Source organism: Aythya ferina (assembly GCF_964211825.1).
Source record: "Aythya ferina genome assembly, chromosome: 5".
In the NCBI taxonomy this organism is placed as follows: domain Eukaryota; kingdom Metazoa; phylum Chordata; class Aves; order Anseriformes; family Anatidae; genus Aythya; species Aythya ferina.
The window spans coordinates 40005517-40022998 of NC_140301.1; positions in this window are offsets into that span (position 1 = coordinate 40005517).

Genomic DNA, 17482 nt, shown 5'->3' on the forward strand with positions numbered 1-17482 from the left:
ACCCCTCTCAAAACCCCTGTGATTAATCTCTGGCAACCTTTTTCAGCCTGTCATGGCCAGAGTAAATATTGGCTTTATGTGAGCTTTCCTCACCCAAATGACTCAGATGTTCTCCTGAGGAGAGGCATCTCGGTAGCTTCAATCCTTCTCACATTTTTATGATCCAACTCATCCTTTGCCCTCTTCCATCATTCTGCTGCATTATCCTTAATGGTGAACTTTTCCTCTTCTCCCACCTGTTTGCAAACATCCATCATCCTGAGCATGCACATTGGGCTGCCTTGGTTCTTCACCCAGTCATGACTTTCTGCCAGCCTTTTTCCATGTCCATGGACAACCTGAATCCCAGCAAGAAGTGTTATCACTGCCCCCTCAGCCTGCAGAGAGATGTCACTTCCCCTCCATTTCTGTCACATCTTGTGCATCATTTCACCCAGCACCTGGTTCAAAGCCACCTTGTCCTTTGTCTAGAGAGGCTTTGGTGCATTCACGCTGGTCAGGTCACACCTGTGCTTTCCATTCCTTCACAATGGCTTTTCTGTCCTGCCAGTGTAGCCTCACTCATCCTGGTCTCCTCTGTGTGTCCTCCCAGTGGAAGTGGCCACACAGCTCCTGCCTCTCTCTTTTCAAATCCCCTATGGGGACGAATGCTTGGTATAAAATTGTCTCCCTGCACATTTTTATTTTAGCTGTTCTTTAACTTTAGGAAGCACTTGTGATCTACTGGAGTCATAGACACTGGGTATTTTCATTATCCTTCTGCCATATGTTGCACTGTAGATGGATATAGGACATGATAATGCTAATATGACAAGAAAACTTGCTGTATTAATAAAAACTGCTGAGGCACAAGGAGTGACGAGAGCTACCTACCCACAGATGTTGTAGATTCTCTCTGTCACATAAAGTCTTCAAATCAAGGCTGAAAGTCTTTTCAAGAGATGATCTATAACTCATCCAGAAGCTATTGGCTTGATGCAGAAATTATCTGGTGAAGTTTTGTAGCCTTTTTTTACGTTGAAGTTCAGGCTAGAAGATGGTGATGCTCCCTTCAGGCCTTAAAATCTTTGACTCCATGGAGCTCATGTTGTTAGTTGGATATGCTTCTTTTTCAAACAAACAAACAAAACACAATCTTCACACATAAGAAGCTCCTGATGTCTATTCTAGTGTCCCGTTAAGCATATTTTTTTTCTTTACATGCCAGTATATTGATTTCTAAATAATCACTGGAGCTACAAAGTACAAGATGACAAGGCGGTTATGGCACTTGTCATGGCCATCAGTAAATGCTCTCAGCTGGCAGCTGCTGGCTGAGTTACTGCAGCCCTGAGCAGGACTCTCCATTTCTGTCTGCCCTGAATTATCCCAGTAGTTTTGAGTTGCACTTCTTAACCCCTGGGTAAAATCCTTACCCCACTGAAGTCACAGGGACTTTGGTCAGCGGCACTGAATAGAGCTAGGATTTTGCTTTGCACAACACTTCTTGTGATGTTTTGCATTTTTCATTGCACTTCATCTCTCCTGAAAGACACATCTGTATTTCCCCCACGGTTTGTCTCTGTGGCTGAGCCCCGTTCATGCTGTGTGGAGCACCCAGCTGCTGGGACCCCACCACACTGTGCCAGAAGCCATTTCCCTGCACTGCAGTTTTTCTGTGGCAATGACAGAGCTCCTCATGGCACATTTCCCCCAGCATCTTTCAGCTGGAAACATTGAGCAACTCTGCCCTGCTCAGTACTAGGGCTTAGACAGCAGCCCCATCACATCTGATCCCACGTCCCCTTGCTGACAGCAGGCAGTGCTAGATGGGCAATGGGGCAACACCAGAAGTTTCTTGTCACTCTTTCCCATCCCCTAAAATAAAAGAGAATAATATGAAACAAAGAAATGTTTCCATTTATTTTTCAAACAAGCTTACTATGTAGGTGTGCTCTTAACTGTTCTGGAGCAACCAAGCTTATTTTTACTCAGCCTGTTTCAGTTGCTTCTATTGACTGATCAGAGAAAAAAAATAAAAATATATATATATAAAAAAAGTGACCAGACGGGAACTATCCCAGGATACAAAAAAGTTTACTAAAACCCATTCAGCAGAGGTAACATTTAAAGCCAACTAAAACATAGCAAAGGGAAGTAATGGGACTTGACCTGGACAAACTAAACCAAGTTTCCATGAGCCTTCATAAAGTCTTGCTTGATTCATTTTGTTTGTCGGCCACCTCAGCAGCCTGTTTATTCTAGTACTAATTTTGGGGGCAAGGATGTGCTGCTCAGTTCTAAATAATGTTCTGGCATATAAATACCACAGGACTTGTGCTAAGTATTTTCTCTGATGCATTGTCCTTTAACTGCATTAAGTGGTCCCCTTTCTTAGTTTGTGAGGAAGAGGAAAATTGGGAATCCATTTAATGGATTCCTCATCCATTTAATGGATTAATCCTTTCCATTGCCATGTAACAAAATGGTTTGCCTTGTTTAGGGGAAAGCATGAGTCTGGGTTTGTGGGGGAAATACAGGGAGATCCAGTTTTATTCCAGGGCATGGAGCCTTTCGGGAAAATAAAGATGCAGGAAAATATTATCAGACCCAGCTTCTGTCCACAAGTGAATGTCTGTACAGGGGACAGTATACAATAAAAAGGGAAGTATCTAAAGCAACTTTCTAGCCAGTTGCTGGCTTGGATTGCATCCTACTGTATCCATCCTTGGTTCCAAACTTCAAGATTGATCTGAGCTAATTGGTGAGGAACCAGAGAAAAATAATGAGATGTCTAGAAAGCCTGGATTTCTTTGTTCTAGAGAGATGACTGAGGTGAGATACCATCAAGTCTTCAGATATATTTTAAAAATGCAGCAGTGATGAGCTGCCAAATTTGTCCATTTTATTTATTGAGGGTAGGGTGAAATGACTTAGTCTGTAGCAAGACAGTAGGAAGAACTCTAACAATGTGAGAGTGTTAGGAAAGTGTTAGGACAGGATGCCTACCTACCTCATAGGATAGGCATTAGTATATGAAGACATTCAGAAGACAAAAGCCTTCTACTATGGTTGAAATCTAAAGATCAGAACTGGAAAGACAAGTGTTTCATTTTGGTTTTCCTAAAGGAAGCATCCTTGTTCGCCAGGCCCTAAGCATTGACTAAAGAAAAAATTATCTTGCCTATAAAATTTCATCAATATTCTTAAAGTTATAACACGATCATTAAATTATGCTGGGAAACCTAAGCAGCCTGAAGCTCCAGCTCTACGGAGACCTGCCCTTGTTCATGTCCTATGTTGATAATGGTGACAGGTCAAATTTCTCTGCCGTTCACTTTCTCACCACGGAAACAAGTTTGTGTTTCGTACTGGAAGAAGAAATCTAAGCAGGTAAAGGTCTATTCTTATGGATTTACCAGGTATCTTTCGCGAAGCTGGTTGTGAGAGAACTCAGTGCCTTCCGAGCTCTGGCAAATGTGCTTGGCTGTAACCCATCGCAAACAGTACCTGGCCTGGGAGTGTGCCGTGGGCTGGGTTTAACTTACAGAAGTACTCCTGGTGGGATTTTCCCTCCATTGCACCCACAAATTGGTTGGGGTTTCCGAGCTGTGGCACACAAAAACTCTCAAAATGATCTAACAGCATGGGCTCAGGGTGACACTGGGGGCTGCCACCACGTGTTACGAGCATGGGTGGAAAGAGACATCCCGGCAAGACAGCACCTGCTGGGGCAGAGCTGCTGGGGGCAGAGGCAGCTATTAGGAAGATGTGGGCTGGTATCACCTCTGATGTGTGGGTCTGGAGCTGCAGCACACATCCATGGTAGGACTGGGCTAAAAACTGGTTGTGGGATGTGGGATCACAAGAAAAACTTCTTCCCTGCAGCTGCTCAGCACCGCATCCTGCCTTCCCCTGCATCCAGAGAGCCCACCTCAGCCCCTGTGCTCCAAGAAGGACCAAGACTGTCCAGTGGCCTCCTTACTCGGAACCCCTTCAGGAGGGATTTTAATTCGTGTAAATGAGTGTTTTTAATTTGTTATACTGGCCTTTATCTCTATTACCATCTCATTTGCTTTTAAACCTAGTTTTGCCATCCTGACTGAATTCCATTTGATGCATTAGGAGTAATTCTCTTCCCAAAGGGTTAGACATTTTCTCTCCACATAAAAGTCGCTTATTTTGGATAAAGAGACGATTAGATTTATCTTTAATATTTTAATGGCAGCCAGGATTATTGGGTGGGCAGCCCCGGTTTCGGTTGTTGTTGGGGGATTAGACTCTAATAAACTCTTCAGATTGGGATTTTTTTTCTGTTTTGCACAAAGTACTTGTATTTATTTAAAAAAAAAAAATTCACTTCTTTTTGAGTCATAAATTCCATTTGCTGTTTCCTATTAGTATTAAATCAAGTTGATTAAATTCGTAGTGACTATTTGCACATATATCTTTTTAATTTTAACATCCACTACATAAAATCTTTAATGGTGCAATTTGAAATACCTGCAACATACATTGCTATTGCTGTTTAAGCAGATGGAAATGAGGATCCTGAGACGGGGGGGAGGAAGGAGAGGAAGGGATTGAGAGATGGACAGACAGACGGATGTTTAAAAAGGGGTAAACTGGCTCCTCCTATCGCTTGTTATGGGGAAGATTTGATGGGTTATAAAGAGTTGGAGTTTGGAAGGAGCTCCTTTCCTCCGACAGAAGTCACCAGCATCTCCGGTGAGCAAACGGAGCTCGCAGGGCCACAAGCCCAGCTCGCCTCCAGCCCTCCCAGCACCAGTGTCCCCAGAAGGAGGCATTTGCTCACAGCTGATGCCTGGAGGACTGGGCTGGTGCCAGCCCAAAGAGTGGGCTCCCCTTTGCCCCCCAGCCCCTGCACCCTGCTTTGGCTGTCATGGATCCCAGTGTAAGGCTAATCGGAAACTTGGTAATAGAATAAAATGTCAGCAAAGTAGAAATCAATAAGTGTTAATGCTCCAGGACTTTCACTGCTAGGCTCCCCTCTCTCGCTCCCCCCTCCCGTGCCATCCTGTCCCTTTGATTTCAGTCCCCTCTCTAATCCCCACCTCATCAGCTCCGGGAAGGGCTGATCTGCAGCAGAAAATCCCTCATTCGGGGCAAAATCAGCTTAATTTGCAGCAATTTGTAGCAGGTCTTTGCTGGGATTTGAGTCTCAAATTATCCCGCGGGTGGGGGCTGCAGCCCTGTGCAATATGGGCAGAGATTTCCCCGCTCCTGCGTCGGCGGAGATTTGTCTGGGGAGTAATTACAGCCCAGAGCGGCCCCCCAGCCGCCGCTGCGCCCCTCGGCCCGTGGGGCCTGGCACCGGGCGAGCGGCCGAACACGCAGCCGCCCGGATTAGCAGCATTAGCGGCGGGCGCAGAGCCGCAATTAATCATTTGCTGGTAAATACAAGCAGGAGCCTCCTGCGGCTGCCGGGGCTGGCGGGAGGGGGCCGCTCGGCGTGCAATGGAGCAGTGAGGAAAGGGAAGGAGCGCACCCGGGGACCTTGTGGCCTCGGGACAGGAGATCAGAGCAGGCAACTTTCCTTCCGCTAATGCCGCTAATTATCGGCGGCAGCTCCGGCGTCGAGTGAGGAGGGAACCCACGTGCAGGGACCCCCATTTGCCCTGGGGCCTGCTACCACCAGCGGATCCCCCATGGAGGTGGACACCAGCAGCTTCACCCAGGCCCCTGGCCAGCAGTCGTGGAAATCTGCAGCTCTAAAGATAAAGAGCGGGGACTAAGGGAAGCCCTAACCATGAAGGCACGTGATAGACAAGGTGCTCCCTGACCAATAGTGTTGATAGGAAGGTAGAAAGATGAGGATTTCCTCACCACACATGGGACCATGCGGTGGTGCCGGGCACAGGGGTCAGCTGTAGGGAGAGGGCAGGGTCTGGCCATCAGGCTGGGTTCACAGAAAACATCTCTTGCCACACAGGCTCCGTGTCATTTCCAACAAGATGACAAAGCCGGTGGATGGAGGTGGCTTTGGTCGTCACTACACACTTTGCTGTCATTTTAGCACATCCCTTGGCAGTATGTGACCTTCTCGTTTTAAACAATAAAATTAGCTTGATGTAAAATCGGAATTATACCCATTAAATGAATTACAAACCAACTAATTAGTGGTTCTGAAAATTAAATAGGGAATCACCCACCAGTGGAGAAGCTTTGGAGACAGGTTGCCAAGAGATCATTTCTCGGTCCATACCGCTGCGTGACGTCTTTGTAGCGACTCGGAAGAAAATATGAAATCAATGCTGGTAACGATTCCTACTTGACATAAAAATTGGTGGTGTGATAAATAATGATGGGAGCAGGTCAGTTATACCAAGCAATCTGGATCACTTGGCAGGCTTTGCTCATTTGAACAATATGTGATTTTAATATAGCCAAATGCAAGATCATATATCTCCGAACAGAAAATGAAGGTCACAGGATGGGGATGCTGTCATGGGAAGCAGTAGCTGGGAGGAGGATGTAGGAGATGTGACAGATAATAAAGACTAAACATGGATTTTTGGTGTAATCTGCTGCATCATAACTATGCACTTCCTGGATGTATAGGCAAAAAAAAATATTAAATACCAGGATGGGGATAGTATTGGCCTCCCGAGACCACAGCAAATTAGTAGTGTCCATTCCTATTGTCTGTACTTCCAAAAATAACACCAAAGAACTGGAAACTATTCAGACAGGACCTTCAGGAGCAATCTATGGGATGGAAAACCAGCCGTAGTGAGAATGAAGAAGCTCAATCTATTCAGCTTGTTAGGAAGAAAATTAGGAGGTGGCTTGGTCAACCTCTGTAAGTCGTTAGGAGAGATGCTTTCTGAGGGTGGAAGGTTCTTTAATTTATTAGATAAAGGCGTAACAGGATTCAGCACTGGAAGGTCAAGCTAACTAATTCATAATTAAATTAATTAATTTAATTAAATATACAAATTAATATAAGGCCTGGATTTTTAAGAGTGAAGATAATTAATAGAGTAGGCCAGACAGTTTTTAAAGAGCTTCTTGTTGGAAAAAGCTGATGGAAATGTTTGGGGGTTTGACAGAAAAATAGATAGTTTCTTATAGAAATTCCTACAGCAATATATTTTGAAACAGTTTGTTTTAGAAAATTGTTCTGAAATGTATTTTCTCATGTTAATTTATGCATTCTCATTTTATATCATTGTACTATTATCACACTGTATCATGACAAATCGTTGAAATCTATTTTCATTTTAATTTTCAAACCGCTAAGCGCGTTCACTACATAGTACTGAGTGAATACCAAATTGATGTAAAATTCCATCATTATAACAGAGCAGAGGATCTTCGTGCTGCCAAAATTGTGAATTATTTGATAGGGAATGAAGTTTCTGATGACTTTAATGATTCTAAAATATAAACTAGGAGTGAACTATTTCAGTTGTCCATTGTGGTTTGCTGCCAGCAATAGGTGTGTGTGTACTGCAGGCAGTGCCTCTCATCTGCTGACCTGTCAGCACAAAGTGCAAGGCCAGTACAAAATATGACACAAACGAAGTTATAAGACAGCACTTTAAAGTTACAAAGTTAATTGTTGATGGAGTGAAAATATCTTAAAATGTTAAAATTTCCCACAGTATCAGGAAATCTGATTTACAGCTGCCTCTAGTATACAAGCACTGAAACTCTTTACCTAAGCAATGTTCTTTCGGTTTTAAGCTTTCTAAGATGCATGCTTCAGCATGGACAAAATTTACAGGTTTGGCACAAGCTGGACTGGGCAATTGAAGAGTCTATCTAGATTCAACATTTTGGATCTAGAGTGCATTCTGGATTCAAGGATGCCAATGGTCTGCATTGCTATGCTTTGCGTTGGGCAGGGGTCTCAGGGGATGGACACTTGTGTCCTTTTGGATGAAGCTGGATGGGAAGGTGATGGAGCCCTCCTCAGCACACTACAGCTGCAAAGGGGTGTTCAGTCCATGGGGACAGAGAAGAGCTAATCCAAAGAAATCACCCCAAATACCTGCCGTGGGATGCCAGGTGTCCAAAACCAACTGTTTCAGATCTCCTCTTCTTTCACTGTGCTAGGGCTGGTATAGCTAGGGCTGCTTTCGATGCTTCCTGGCTTCCTCTAATGAATTAATAATCTGTGGAGCAGGCAGAGACTCAAAATGCTGTACTGAAGCCACCAAACCAACAGGGAGTGCATTCATGGGAATTCAGGGTGCAGGGACAAAGCCAAAAGATCCCTCAGCCAGGTGACCCCACGATGGTGTAATCAGGTGATACCATGAAAGCCCACCTTTTGGTCAGCATGGATTTCTGAAAACACCACAGTCTCACTGTCCAGGCTCTTTACAACCCTCCCTAGAAGAATTAACAGACAGTCTGGGAGGGGGCAAGCCTCTCTCAGTGCTGCTGCTGTGATGGCACATGTGACTGTGGTGGCTGCTTCTCCAAAGCCACCAAGGGAAGTTGCTCAGACACCACAGGGACAGGTACAGCTCTGCACTGAGATGTGTACTATCCACATCTCCTGAATGGTGGGAGGGAGCTCCCCATGAAGCTGGCAATGACCAAATGACCCAGTTAAGAAAAGGCTTTTGGTCTGCCAGGCAGAGGTGGAGCTGAAGGAACGAGCTGGGACATTGGCATGGTTTTTAGTTAAGGATGGGCTGAAGAAACACCAAAGTACAAAGTACTCTCCTTGTGCTATGGCACTGCCCTTGGTCTTCAGACTCCCAGCAAAAACCTACATGGAAAAGCAAAGCTGAACGTCACTCAGGGCTTTACAACACACTCTTAGATTTGCTGTAAATGAACATCCTTTCCCTGAAAACCTCTTTAACAACCATCAGCACAAACAGCTTCAAACTGAAGTTCCTCCAGAGGTTAATAACCATTAGAAAAACACATACCAGAACCCTGATGGAAACAGTGAAAAAATGGGGGAATAAACAGGTACAGTGTGTTAAGGGGTTGATTTTGCTTCCAGTTCACACATCGCCTGACATAAATCTAAACCTGGGAAAATTAACATTAGAGAAATATTTCAGTAATCTCTTTAACTTTGAATCTCTGCAACAGAAATACGAAGGTGCATAGCACTTTCATGTGGGCTTCAGAGATGGAGTTATAAAACAAATCAAGACACTTTTTTCAAAATATAAAGCATTAATATACCTTCACTAACTATGGCTTGTCTTGCATTAACCTGAGGGGCAGATTTGCTACCTCTCCTCATATTATCATATTGAACAATACTCAGAGAAGCCAACGGAACTACTTGTGAGTAAAATATTACTCAAAAAGTAAGACTATCAAAGCCAAATCATATGTAAATAATATCCTTCAAAGCCTACTGAACACATCTCCTAGCTACAGAGCGCTAACATTTTAATTATCAAAATACAAAAATGCTCACTGCAAAACCCCAAGAGTCCAAAGTTTTTGAACTAAGTCCATAAAAAATAAATATATTAGGTTGAAAATTATGGAAGGTTTTAAATAATGTATTAAGCTTCTTTTTTAAGCACCAGAATGCCTCCAGTTTGTGTTATCAAACCCTCTTCTGCAGCATTGTTAGTAGAAACACTTTCTATTAAAAGCTGAAATTCTCTTGTAATCCCTTGATTCAGAGAGCTGGCTCATCATGAAAAAACACAAATACAGTGAGATGCAAGACAACATTGTATAGTTTGGCAACAACATAGAAATTGTAATTAAAGAATTATTTTGCTTGCAGAGACCTGTTAAAGAGATATGTTACCTTAACAAGACCATGATCAGCTTCTTTTGGAGGTAGCAATCCACCCTGAACTAAAAAAATATGGGCCCTGTAATTCCAGCACTCACACAGCCTAGCTCATCCTATTTGCAAATATGTTTGAGGGTCAGGGTAGATTTTGCAAAGGAAAAAAAAAGAAGGTAATTGAGCCAGACTGCATGTTACTGAAACAACAAAGTAAATCTTCGCATTTACATTTGTGTTAACAAATGGATACAAATGGCAGGGCAATATAAACTGTACACATATCATAGAAAATTGTTTCTGATACTTTTAAAATGGCTCTTTTCTGTTTTTTGTTTTTGATGTTAACTTTGTGAAATGTTTGCTGACTGTTGGTGCAGCTGCAGCTTTAACTAAGTGCTAACAGCAAAGTCCTTTCTGTCTAGAAATGTATTCCTTCGCTAAAGAAATAAAAGATACCTTAAAGGGTAAAACAACCTCCAACAGCCACTACAGTGCTAGAGAGACCTCAGCAAAATGATCTGCAGCCCATCATATGTTGTTTTCTGTCCAGGTTTTGGACCTTTTTTCTCTCCAGCCTCTGCTCCTCCTCAGTAGGGGCAGCTGGGGTTACCCTCTCCATCTGCACAAAGCCACTCCAGGTACCTGCAAATTCAGCAGTTCCTGTAACACTGGCAGCACAGTCTTTACCTAAGCTACGGAAGTCTGTAATAATTAAAAAGACGGAGAATGGATCAACATAACACTAAAAGAAACACCTTCTTAAAGTTTTCTTTGACTACATGGTAAAGGAGGTAACAAAAACACAAGCACACAAAGTGTTATTTATATCAAATGATTTGTACTGAATTACATTCATAGGATGCTCAGATGCCATGGTAATGAACACAGCATAACTATGTGCAAACACTTCCATGTACAACACTGCTCTATCTAAAAATTTTGGAGCCTCTGCTGTTCTTGGGCCTTCTTCCTTCCCTGTTAGCTCATACCTCTCTGCAGCACAGCCAACGTCTCAGTCTCCAACTCGTGTGCAAGTGCTGCTGAGCCTGCTCTCGATCGCACCAGTTTCTATGATTCTGGCCAGATCATAGTACAGACATGGCTTGGGAGTGTGGGTGTAAAATGATGGTGGAGGAGCACAGGAGCTGGCTGAGGTGACTTTCCAAATACTGCAGCAGTCCTTGAGAAGGGACCCATTTGTGGGCTGCTTTTGCGGAAAGAAGCACTTACTGCAGATGGCCTAGTGATGAGAACAGGGAAAAGGTGGACCTACAGGTATGAGCAGTGCTCTTACGGGCAATGTTTGAAGGGGCAGCAGAGCTTTTAGCTCAGAAACAGGGCAGCAGGGAAGAGAGATTCATTCATACAGTGAGCCAAGACTGAAGGATCTAATATCTAGTACCTCAGAATGGGTAGATGAGTCCATGATAGTGAGTATGTTTGGCTTTTCAGCTTCTTTTTTCTTGTAAAAGAATGCTTCTCAAAGCCATATCTGTAATTATCATTGCCCACATACACCAGCATCTGTGCTGAACTAGGTGGTAATTTGACTTAAGTTGTTAACTGATAATTTCAAAATCATATCAGGAAATTACTTGAAAGAAACAGTCTGCTCCTGCTCAACAATGAACATCAACAAATGACTTTTTTTTTTCCTTGTTCTAGTTTACAGGAGGAGTTTTTTGTTATTCATCTTTATGCCACTGCAAGTCAATAGCAAGTGCTGGGGGCTCTCGCTGGGAGCCACAGATGATGTAGGTGGGTCATAGCTGGGATGGAGCTCTGGTAAACATGGCATGGGACAGCGGAGGAGACCCACAGAGTATTTGGGTAGCATGGTATTGTATTTTTTGTATTTTGTTTTTTTTTGAGAGGAAAGAATATCACTGAAAAATAAACCCATGAGTTTCCTGGAAGTCTGGGCATGCCTCTCCAGGGATGCTGTGCTGACACCACTGGTGGCTTGGGGGCTTGCTGCTGGTTCTTCCTGGTGCAAGAAGAGGAGATGGAGGCAATTTGCTTCTTATGGTTTTATTAAATGCAGCATACTGTAGAAATCACTCTGCACAAAACCAGAAGACATAGGGAGGGAAACCCAAAAAGAGTCTGGATTTGGAACCACCAGAAAAAGGCAGAGGTTCCAAAATTATTTAAGAGAAAAGTGAGAGTATAAAGGCACATCATTAACATGGCTTGAAAGACAGGACCTTAATGCAGATGAAAGCTTTTGTTGGTCGGCCCCTAGCAGAACATCCCCAGATAGGCGGGTGTATCAGTGGCCGGGGGGGCTTTAACTCGATTGACGTAGGCTTGTATAATCGGGAAGAGAAAGTGGAGAGAAGGCACAGGAGGGATGGAGACAAAGCAAGAAAAAGAAAGAAGAGAGAGGAGAAAGAGGAAAGAAAGGACAGAGAAAAGGGAAAAGGAGAAAGAGAGGAAATTGAGGGGGGGAAGAAGAGAAATGGGGAAGGAGAGCAAGCGAGACTATTTCTATAATTACTGTGGATTGGCTCGGATTAAGGGCAACTAGCTGTCTCTTGGTTTTTCCTTTTTATATAACAACTAATCTCCTTCTAATCAGTTATTATTAAATTATATTCCATTTTTAATTCATTCACAGATCATTGGTGGCACAATTCGGACATCTGGACAGATAATTGAATAGAGATAATTTATGTAAATGAGGAACAGTTGTGTACAGAGGTGGGGGAGGGGATATTTGGGCTCCTGAGGCCGGCGACCTAATGAGGAGCCTCCAAGAGCTGCCCCTGCTCCCTGGGAGGACCCAGGTGCAGGGGGAGATGCTGTGGATATTTGGATATTGTATGCTGGATATTAACACATGTACAAGAGGGCATCTTGCCCAAATGCTCTCACTTGACCCAAGGGACCAACCTGTATCAAACATCGCTTCTCCCGAGGGTCAAGACACTGGCCAAATCGCCAGCCAGCTGCCAAACCTAGAACACCATGCAGACCTCATCCTAACCCTGGGGACCATTTCATAGAATCATAGAATGGCCAGGGTTGAAAAGGACCTTAAAGATCGTCTAGTTTCAACCCCCCTGCTCTGGGCAGGGTTGCCAACCATTAGAGCAGGCTGCCCAGAGCCGTGAGTGTTTCTTACTCCCCAGATTGCCTCTGTGCTCTTTGACAGAGATGGTCAAATCCTTCATTGCCTGTCCTGAAACCTGAATTCATGTCACAAGGGAAAAACTTGTCATGTAGCCTTCAAAGAGAGCCATCACGATCAAAGTAAGAGTTGAGCACCTCAGAGGATCTGGACTAAAACACTATGTCAGCAGCAGTAGGAAAAACATCCCACAAACTTCTATGTATTGTCATCCATATGGGAACTCTAAGAATTAGTGAATCTGAAGCCAAATCTCCTGAGAGACAATAATGTGGCAATGGCATTTATCAGCCCCAGCATGAATGTCTGCAGTGCAGGGAGCCCACATTGAGCAATTTCCCATTCTCGTCAGAGGGGATCTAGTCAACAGGCTCAATGAGCCTAGGGCAAAACTCATCTTACCTGGAAATAACTGCCCATGCTGAATTAGAGGAATTACATCTCCATTGCCTTTATTGACAAGATCGGTATTAACCATAAAGGTAGTCCATGAGATTATTATTGACTACGAAGGTAATCCATGCCTAGTTCTGGTGTAGGCATCTGAAGTTAGGTGAGATGGATCCCACCCTAAGGGAGAAGAGATATTGTTCTGCTTTTGCAGTAATGGAACAGCACAAATGCATATTCCTGTGCTCCAGAATGATGGTGAAGATGAAAAACAAGTTCTTACTTGGGGCTGCAGTTGTATTATTTTTCTGCTATCTTTGCATACCACAGAGCTAGGTGCTGAAGAAAAAAGCATGATAGATAAATTTATCTTCCAAAGGGGGAAAAGAATGCTGGACTCAATTGCTATGGCAAAAATCTAATTTCCGTCACTCTGTCACAACAGGAAGAATTTTGCTGTGCATACTGAATTGTCTTAGCATTATGGAACTGTTAGGGAGCACCACGGATGCATTCAACTTGTGGGAAAACTACTCACAAGATTTGTTTGACAAAATAAATTCAGGTTGAATTGCCAAGGACACAATCCATATGAAATTAAACTGGTTCAAGTGACCTTCTTGCCCACTGTCTGAAATACACTGGGCTTTGTTCAGCTCTGTGGTTCATTTTGTTCTTTTACTGTTGGTTCTTTTACTATCTTTAGTAAATTCACTTTTCAGGTCTGTTCTTGAACTTCTAATTAGCAAAACATGAAATTGCCCCTGGGAAAATTATTGTGAATTTTCAGATAGAAGTTATCAATGAGAATGAGAATGCGGCCAGATGACTGTAAATAATAGGCTCTGAGCATAACTGCCAGGCAGGGACAGAAGCTCTCCAGCTAGAGGAATTTAAGTCTGCCCTTCTTAAGGTCTTAATAAATGATCAAGAAAGCAGCCCGAGCTGCATATTAATGCCACTTGCAGATACTACAGAGTTAGAAAAATTTGTGTCATTGGGGGACAGAACCAGAATGCTGTGGCAAAGAGAACACAGATGACATGACATAGATGACTCAGCAAACTGTCATAGGGGAAAAATTCCAGATCCAAAATTATTTCTGAGAGACAGATGAGTGTACAGTGAGAATGGCTGAAAATAGTAAGAGTTTGGCGTGTTGACAATGTACATTTGCAATATTAGAAAGCTCTAAATAAGATCAAGACAGGTACGTGTTCAGAAACATGACAATGAAGAGCAGCCCATTAATGCTATATTGCTGTAAGGATAAGATTCAAATTTTCTGTACAGATTTACGCATTTGTTTTTTTAAAGAAATACCAACAAACTGCACAGAGTCTAGAGAAGAGGCAAGAAAATGAATGGGAATTTGTGGTTTTGGTCTGCAAGCATAGATGTGCCTGGCTTCCTTAAGTGATAACTAAGGGGAGGGGAGTAGCAATCCCTCTGATGCATCCTGGAGAAGGCATCTGCACTGTGGCAACTCATATACCACATACCGTGTCCTGTCCCCACACTCCTCACCTACCTGCCAACCTCTTTGACATTTTCCTGCAGTCTTCTGTGTCTTTCCTGATACTGCTCTTCCTTAAGCATACTTGGTGGTGCTGTGGGGCCTCAGAACATTTCTCCTTGTGACCATTAAGCCATTTTGGCTGCTGCTAATTCCAAGTTCCCTGTAGTCTGTTAGGAAAGGACTATCACATTTTTTGTTTGTTTTTAATTGTATTTCAAAATATTCATCCTTCTTTTCTGCTGTAGTAGAAAAGCTTCTTGAGAAAGGAAGCCTTGTTATGCTTCCTAAGTGTATCCACTTTGGAGTAGTGCTTTTCCTCTGCAAACTTATTCAGTAGCCAAACCTTCTTGACATTTATCTCTATTTCATCTCCAGTTTCACTCACTTCATCATGGACTTAGTCAACTGCATTTTCCCACAGGAGCACGTGGGCCGTGATGAAAATGCAGACTTGGACACAATTGACTCTGAGAGAGCTTTGAAGACCAAAGCTAATATCCTGGCTTGGCAGGCAACGAAATGTGAGACTTATCACAGATGCCAGAACAAAATGGTGAGCTGCTCACAGTGGTCCAAAGAAAGATGGAACCTGGGAATGTGTCCACCTTTCAGCCCAGATTAAGGTGGAAATGTGTCCAAATTAAGTTTCAACACCTATCTGGCCTCTTCCTGATCCTGCTCGTGGTCCATCACTCATCCCAAAAGAAAGTACAAAATGCTCCTCAGATGGGTAAGGCTGTATAGAGCAGAAACGCACAGAGCCAAGGAAAGAAGGTGACAAAGGACAAACATATAGATTGAAAGAATACGGGAACAGAGGGAAGTGAGCAAGGAAAATCCATTGCTTGAGGTGGGCACTCATTCCAGCAAGATAGATTTTTACCCTCAAAAGATTTCCCAAAGAAAAAGTTTGTTCATCTCAAGGGTTCAGTTGTCTCTCAGGTCTCCATCCTGTTATCCTTCCTAGTTAGTAAATATACGTTTGTGTGTTAGTGAGGAGAGCAGTGATGTGGTCATCAACCCAGACAATGCCAAAACTGTGCCGAAAACACCAACCAGAGTCTCACCAGTGCTGATTAGAATGAAAGACAATTTCCAGAGGTCTTGACAGCTGTAGTCTTGTTTATTCCTCACAGTATGAGGTATGCTTTTTGCATCAGCATAATATTTTTGACTCTTTTTTGGAAGAATTGCAGCATAACAAGTTCTTTTCCAACTCCTGTTTATACATTTATTTATTTTTTTCTGCATCACTGATATTCTTTGCATGGTTTCTTACTATGTTTTTTTCAATCACTTTCCCCATTTGCCAACATAATTTTGAATGCTAAGCCTGTCCTCCAGTGTACTTAGAGCACCTTCCAGCTCTGTGTCTTCCTGATGTGCCCACTGTCTTTTGTCAGCCATGTTGTTAATTAAATCACTGTATGGAACCAGATCCAGAATAGATCTTTGTGGAGCATTTCTCAGTACATCCTTTACCACTGAAGACTATTTGCTAAGCATAGTTTTCTAACTAATTTTGTACCTATCTAACTAGTTTTTGGTAATTTATATTCCTCTAGTTTACTTATAAAGATTTTCTTTTTAAAGGAGACTAAACAGCTTACTGAAGTCAAGATACAAAACGCCTTGTGCTCCATCTTTATCTACAAGACCTGTTGCCTTTCCACAGGAGAAAATGAGAGTAACTAACTGGAAGGGACTGATCCTTGACAACTCCATGCTGAATGCAATTGACTGTCCAACTTTTTATTTGAAATAACTTTCAAAATAACTTGGATATTTATTTCAGAATTTTTCATGGGAATGGTAATTAAGCTGGTCAGTCCAAAATTACCCAGCACCTTTCTCTTTGCCTTTTAAAGAGTAATGTCTGTTTTGTCCTTTTGTAGTTTTCCTGTACAACCACATCTTTACAAGTTCTGGAAGACAGCCACTAGTGATTCTGAGGCTGCTGTAGCCAAATCTCTAAGTACCTACAGTGAAGCTCTTTACACCCAATAAATCTGAATACATCTAACTCAATAGTATGACCTTTACTATATTCTTCCCTTATTTTAAGCCAAGATCTTACCTCTTTATCACTATTATTAGTTTCACTAATATTATCCTCTGTCAATACTTTTCACTCCCTGTTGAGCAGTGATCCAATATTTTGCTTAGTCTTCTTCTTGCTACTAATGAATTTACAGAATGACTTCTTGTTCCTCTGAATGATCCTGCTGCTTGCAAACTTATTTTTATGCTTGGTCTCTTAGATTATGTTCTTGCATGCTCCTGGTGTTCTTTTGTACTCATCATTTTTGCTCTAACCTACTCATCTTCTGCATCCTTCCTTCACCGGTGTGAGGTCATGGGGAAATCATGACTTAACCAGGCTCTTTTAAATTATTTTTTTTCTATTTTACCAGGAAACAACCTCCTCTGGAGCAGAAGAGGACAGGTGGCTCAGATAAATAAGGCTGGTTCTGCATGACCTTGTTGTTCCAGTGAACGGAGGTTAAAGAGTAGGTTGCAGGTTGGCATTTGGATGAGGAGACGGCAGAGGTACGGAAATGCAGCAGAGCTGTTTTTTCCACAGTCGTGTTGGTTATCTAAGCAACTATTTAGAATGCTATTAAAGATCATGACTGTAACTTCAGTGACATTCATGTGAAGGCAGTGTATGCTGGATCCTTACTCTCGGCAGCCTGAGATGTTACCCTGCTAC